We start from the raw sequence: 6,944 nt of genomic DNA, 5'->3' as shown, positions 1-6,944 counted from the left end.
TTTAAACAAGAGTAGTGTAGGGAAAATTGAGGAAAGAAATGCTAGTCATATAAGAAAATCATGAAAAAAGAATCAACAGCTTGGTTAAGAATACAAAAATACTGAAGAAAATAATACCTTAAAAAAATAAAGTCAAATGATAATAGGGGTACAAAAATTCAATAAAGAGAAGAATTCCTTAAAAAGAAGAGTTGGCCAAGTATAAAAATATGTACAAAAAATTCATTGAAGAGAATTCCTTAAAAAGCAGAATTGGATAACTGGGAAAAGAGTTACAAAAATTTACTGATAAAAAGAATACCTTACAAAGTAGAATTAGCCAAATGGGAAAAGTGGTACAAAAGCTCTCTGAAGAAACCAATTTCTGAAAAATTAGAAATGAGTAAATGGAAGTAAATGAACTTATGAGAAATCAAGAAACAATCAAACAAAATCAAAAATAGAAGAAAATATGAAATATCCCATTTAAAAAACATCTGACTTAGAAAATAGATTGAGAGAGAACATTTAGAAATTATTAGTTTACCTGAAACTCATGATCAAAAAAAAAAGAGCCTAGACTTCAGATTTGAAGAAACTATAAAGTAAAAATGCCCTGATAGCCTCAAAACAGAAGATAAAATAGAAATTGGAAAATTTTCCTGTCACTTCATAAAAGAGAATATAAAATGAAAACTCCTAGTAACTCCCAAAATTTCCAAAGTCCAGCTCTCCCAGGTCAGCAAAAAAAAAAAAATAATTCAAGTAGTCAGAAAGAAACTATTCAAATATTATGGAACCACTGTCCAAAAACCACATGATTTAGCAGTTTCTTTGTGACAGAATTTGGGGGGGCTTAAAATATGATATTACAATTACAATGTCAAAGATCAAAGAGGCTAGGATTACAAACAAGTCAAGGACCCAGCAAAACCAAGTGTGATCTTTCAGAAGTAAAACTTAACATCTTTCTAATGAATTTCTAATGAAAAGACCAGAGCTGAATAGAAAATTTGACTTTCAAATATGACTCAAGAGAAGCATAAAAAGGTAAATAAAAAAGAGAAATCATAAGGGATTCAATAAGGTAAAACTCTATATTCCTACATGGAAAGATAATACTTGCAAATCCTAAGAACTTTATTATGAGTATAATTTGACTATGATATGAAGAAAGCCAAAAAAAAATTAAAGGGTGAGAAATTTGAATGCACCGGGGGAAGGGGAAGGGAAAGGTAGAATGGGGAAAATTGGCTAACATAAAACAGACACAAATATCCATTTAAGAGGAGCATTGGGGGGACTGAGGGTGGCAATCAATACATGACCCTTATTTTCATCATAACTGGTTAAAAAAGGAAATAAACATACTCAGTTAAGTTTAGAAATCTACCTTACATTACAGGGAAGTAGGAAGGGAGGACAATAAGAGAAAGCAAAACTAATAAAAGGAAAGGTAGATTGGCAATGATAAGGTAGATAAGGTAGAAGTAATGATAAGAAACAAAACACTTTTGAAAAGGGATAGGATAAAAGGAAAGACAGAGAAGAATAAACTAGGGGAGTATGGGGGGAGGGGTTGGATAGAAGAAAATTTACAGTTAGAAATTATAACTGAATGTGGGTGAGATGAATTAACCCATAAAACAGAGGTGAAAAAAAAGAAAAAGAAAACAGAAGTGGTAAGTAAATAACATGATTTAAACATAAAATCTGATACCATAAACAAATTAAGGGAACATGTAATAATTTGTCTGACAAATATATGGATAAAGGAAGAAGTTATAACCAAACAAGAGATAGAATGTATTACAGAAGCTGAAAGGAATAATTTTGATTACATAAAATTTAAAAAGTTTTGCAAAACAAATTCAGTGAAAGGAAAGTAGAAAACTGGGAGCCCCCTCCCAGTTGAGAGAGATCATTTAGAGATCATTTACACAAATTTCTCTAATAAAGATCTCATTTTTCAAATATGTGGAAAACTGAGTCAAATTTATAAGAATACAAGTTATTCCCCAAATGAGAAATAGCCAAAAGATATGACTAGGTAGTTTTCTGGCAAAGGAATCAAAGATATCTATAGTCATATAAAAAAAAATTCTAAATTACTATTGATTAGAGAAATGTGAATTTAAACAATTCTAAGGCATCTATCAGATTGACTTAGATGACAAAAAGGGAAAATGACAAATGCTGGAGGAAATGTGAGAAAATTGGGACATTAATACATTATTGGTGGAGTTGTGAACTGACTCAACCATTCTGGAGAGCAATTTGGAACTATGCCCCAGTTATAAAACTGTGCATACTCTTTACCCAGAAATACTACTCCTAAGTCTCTATCCATAAGGGATTTTTTAAAGGAAAGGAAAAGAGCCTATTTGTACAAAAACATTTAGAACAGATCTTTTGTACTGTCAGAGAATTCAAAATGGAGGGAATACTGATCAAGGGATGAGCGGCTAAACAATTTGCAGAATATAATTGTAATGAACACTATTCTGCTATGAGAAATGACAAGTAGGATGCTTTCAAAAACACCTGGAAAGACTTATATAAACTGATGGAAAGTGAAATGGCAGAACCAGGAAAACACTGTACCCAGTAACAGAATACTGTGTGATCAATTGCAAATGACCCAGCTATTCTCAGCAATACAATGATCTAAGACATTTTGAAGGGTTTATGATGAAAAATACTATTCACCTCCAGAGAAAGAATTGATCAAAGTCTGAATGCAGTTTGAAGCATACTTTTTTTTTTAAATTCATTTTTCTTGGCTTTTTTTTGTTTTTTCTTTCACATGACTAATATGCAAATGCATTTTTCATGATTACACATTATAACCTATATCAAATTGCTTGATTTCTCAATGAGAGGGGAGGTAAAGGAGTGAGAGAATTTGTAATTCAAAAGTTTAAAAAATAAATGTAAAAAAATACATTGGAAACAATAAAATATTAAAACATCGTAATTAAAAAAAGAATAAATACAATTGTTCCTGGTAAACTGAAAAACCATAGTCTTTAGGCAAAAACAAACAAAACAAAGAAACATTTGACGTAAACAGATTAGACAAAATGTAAGGGAAGTTTTGTCATAGTGGTTAGCAGTATTAGGGGAGAAGGAAACCTACTTTCATTAGCTTACATTTTTCTTTGTTTTTCAGTTTTGGTCCTTTTTTCCATCTCAGTCTCATTTATGATTCCTCCAGCACCTTAGTTTTGGGGGGTTTTTTAGGTTTTTGCAAGGCAAATGGGGTTAAGTGGCTTGCCCAAGGCCACACAGCTAGGTAATTATTAAGTGTCTGAGACCGGATTTGAACCCAGGTCCTCCTGACTCCAAGACCAGTGCTTTATCTACTACGCCACCCAGCCTCCCCCCTCCAGCACCTTAGAAGGAATTTCTGGCCAAAGAAGGTGCTAGAGAACTGTGCTGTCCCACATAAATTACTGTACTCTCCAAAATATTATCCATACTGCCAGAATAAAACAATATTAAATATCCATTTCTTCAAGAAATTTTATCATAATTTGAAGTGATAGAAAGGCCATATTTCTATGCTATTCCAAAAATAATTAGTATGTATATGACATACACATCTGGGTTTACCAAAAATCAGGTTTAAAAATATTCATAGCGGTGCTTTGTGTAGTGGTATAGAATTAGAAATTGAGGGGACGCCCATCAATTAGAGAATGGCTAAACAAGTTATGGCATATGAATGTTATGAAATAACTATTGTTCTAAAAGAAACCAAGAGAAACATGGAATGAATTACAGGAACTGATGCTGAGTAAAGGGAGCAGAACCAAGAGAACATTGTACAATTAATAGCAACATTGTGAGTTGATCAAACTCGATGAAAGCAGAATCTCTCAGCAGTTCAGAGAGCTAGGACAATCCTAGGAGATCAACTATGAAAAATGCTACCCTCATCCAGAGGAAGAAAAACAAAACAAAATAAAACCAAAAAAAAAAACCCTACAGAATCTGAATGAACACTTCATTCACTTTTTTTAAAAATTTCTCTTATGGGGGTGGCTAGGTGGTACAATGGATAGAGCACTAGTCCCGGAGTCAGGAGTGCTTGAGTTCAAATCCAGCCTCAGACACTTAATAATTGCCTAGCTGTGTGACCTTGGGTAAGTCACTTAACCCCTTGCCAAAAAAAAATTTTTAAATTAATTTAAAATTTTTTCTCTTATAGATTTCTTCCCTATCTTGGTTTTTCTTTCTTTTCCCTTAATCTTAATTCTTCATACTGAAAATGACAATCTGTAAACATGTCAACACAAATATGTATGTACAATATTCATCTGACTGCCACTGGGGGGAGAGGAGTGGGAAGGGAAGGTGAAAGAAAATTATGTAACTTAAAAATGAACATATGCATGTGGATGAAGGTTGAAAAACATAACATGTAATTGGAAAAATATAATATAATTGAAAAAAAGAAGAAAAATCAGAGATATAAATGCTTCCAATTTTAATTATCCCTATGAATGGAGATTGGGTATTCCTAAATTAGTTCCTTAATTCTGCTTTTTTCCATATTGTCCAGTTTTCTATAATTCACAACATTCTGAGCAAAATAATGAGTATAAAAGGTTCGACTTTCTCCATCTTGTTTCCTTGATAGGGTTGAAAATATTTCATCATCATCATCATCATCTACCTTCCAGAAAATCAGAATCTTAATGGTGTGGTGGTACACTCCTATAAATCCCTGATAACAGGGAGGTCTAAGCTGCTAGGTCTTTTGAATTCTGAGGTCAAGGTCATGCTATAAAGTTGATCAGGCATCTATTCTAAATCTGACACCAAAATAGTGAGTTGCTGAGAATGAAGGGCTATAAAGTCCCCTAAGAAGAGTTGAACCAACCTAGATAGGAAAAGAGACAGACCAAATTTATCCACCCTTGCAGATCAGTAATAGAATAGAATCTGTATAAGACCACTATACTTTCAGCTTGGGCAAGATAAGGAGACTCAGTTAAAAAAAAAAAACCTGAAAATATCTTACTCTGAGGTAATACATGAAAAGAATACAGTTTCAGAATTCTTTCTTTCATGATAGGATCATAGAGCTAGAAAAGGACCTCAGAGGCCATCTAGTTCAATTGCTTTACACAGATGAAGAAATTAAGGCCCAGGGAAGTCAAAGAACTTACTCAAGGTCACAAGATAATAAATGTCAGACAAAGGATTTGAACCCAGATTCTTTGAATATGCTACCAATGTTCTTGTCATTTAAATTGTCTTCTAATCCATATAATGGCTGTTGGCCTATAGGCTGTCTTTAACAGTAGAAAACAAATGTCAATCCATAATTTATGCAATAAAGTAGAAGAGTTTCAACTGCACAATAAGTTGAAAACAAATTTCCCCACAATTGAGCAACAATGCATTTTATCTACCTTCAACTAAGAGTTGGTTATATAAGTATTTTAATACATAATTCTAGGTTAAGTTACAGAAAATAAGACTTATTCCACAGGGGAAAAAATTTGCAATGTATCTGCCAATTTTCTTCAAGAGAAAAAAAAATAGAGATAACTTTTAAATGTTCATTCAGCTTGAAGGATATATTGGCATATATCTGGAGAGAAGGTATAAACAATTTTGTTGTATCCATAAATAATAAATCTTCAAATTCTTTCTCAATATTCTAGATTTCATAAAGTCTAAATTATATACATTTTCCACTATTTTTCAATATACATTTTTCAATGAGCAATCATCATACCTCAGATAAACCTCATTGGCTATGATACTGCCACTGAGCAAAGCTTAATACACATTTTTCAACAGAAGTATTTTAAAAGAAAATTCATCTCTGGTATCAATTATACTTCATTTCTCACTTATATTTATAAAAATGTTGCATTATAAGGATTATCTGGAAATACAGGATCTTTAGGTTATGTTTTACAAATTCTATGAAAGTCAGCTAGTTTGATAAATACAGGAAGGTTTCTAGTATTAACTGCCTTCCTGAGAATCAGAGAATTGAAAAGGTCTCAGGCAGGACAGAGGAGAGAACACTATCCCAGAAGCCTATTATCATTTAATTTACTTTATTTGCTCCTAACTTAACTATTAAGTACTAAACTCAAGATGTATATTTACTCCAAATAAAATGGGAATTAATTTTCTGAGTCAAGTGTTTGGTCATTTTTTTCTTTCTTTTTTTAAAATTTATTTTCATGTATATTTCCAAGTTACACAGTTTCACTCCTCCCTCCCTTCTCACCCCTCCTCCCCTAAGTTGGGAATGGTCAAGTTAGCATTTTACATACATATTTTGTTAAACATATTTACGAATTAGTAGTTTTTGGCATGAGGAATTAGGATTAAGGAAAAGAGATATATTAGAGATAATTTTTATGAAGTGCTTGTCAGATTTGGTTAGGGGTGTTTTTTTCCTGTGTATTTTGTTTTGTTTTGTTTTTCTTCCTCTGATTGGGATAATATAGTCTATAATCTGTCAAATATGCTTGTCCTAGCTCTCTGGACTGCTGAGAAGGATTACTTCCATCAATGTTGTTCATCTCATAATGTTGATGTGTAAATTGTTCTCTTGATTCTACTCCCTTTGCTCAGCATCAGATCCTATAACTCATTCCATGTTTCCCTATAGTCCAACTATTTATTGTTTCTTATACAACAATAATATTCCATAGTCTTCGTATACTGTAACTTGTTTAGTCATTTCTTCTTCTCAATTGGGGCTATCTTTACACTTGAAATACTGTTGCTAATTTAAATGTTTCTTAAAATGCAAGAAGAACAAGATCACAATCTCGACTTTTATGAAGGCAGCATATGACCCAATACACTCATGAAAATATGTCCTGCCCAATTCACCCAGAACCCAGAAAGAAATTAGGATAGGGGTAATGATTAGTGGGCAACAATTTCAAGAGGAAATTTCACACTGACTGTTCCTTCTTACTGAT

At 32.5% G+C, this 6,944-nt stretch overlaps 1 pseudogene; it reads right to left on the bottom strand.

Moving 5' to 3' along the window:
• Positions 1–5,645: 5,645 nt before the first annotated feature.
• On the bottom strand, positions 5,646–5,776 carry LOC141510295 (U4 spliceosomal RNA; annotated as a pseudogene).
• Between the last annotated feature and the right edge of the window lie 1,168 nt (positions 5,777–6,944).

Source organism: Macrotis lagotis, chromosome 1 (assembly GCF_037893015.1).
Source record: "Macrotis lagotis isolate mMagLag1 chromosome 1, bilby.v1.9.chrom.fasta, whole genome shotgun sequence".
Lineage (NCBI taxonomy): Eukaryota > Metazoa > Chordata > Mammalia > Peramelemorphia > Peramelidae > Macrotis > Macrotis lagotis.
Note: the sequence above shows the minus strand (reverse complement) of the source record. Positions and strands in the feature narration are given on the sequence as shown.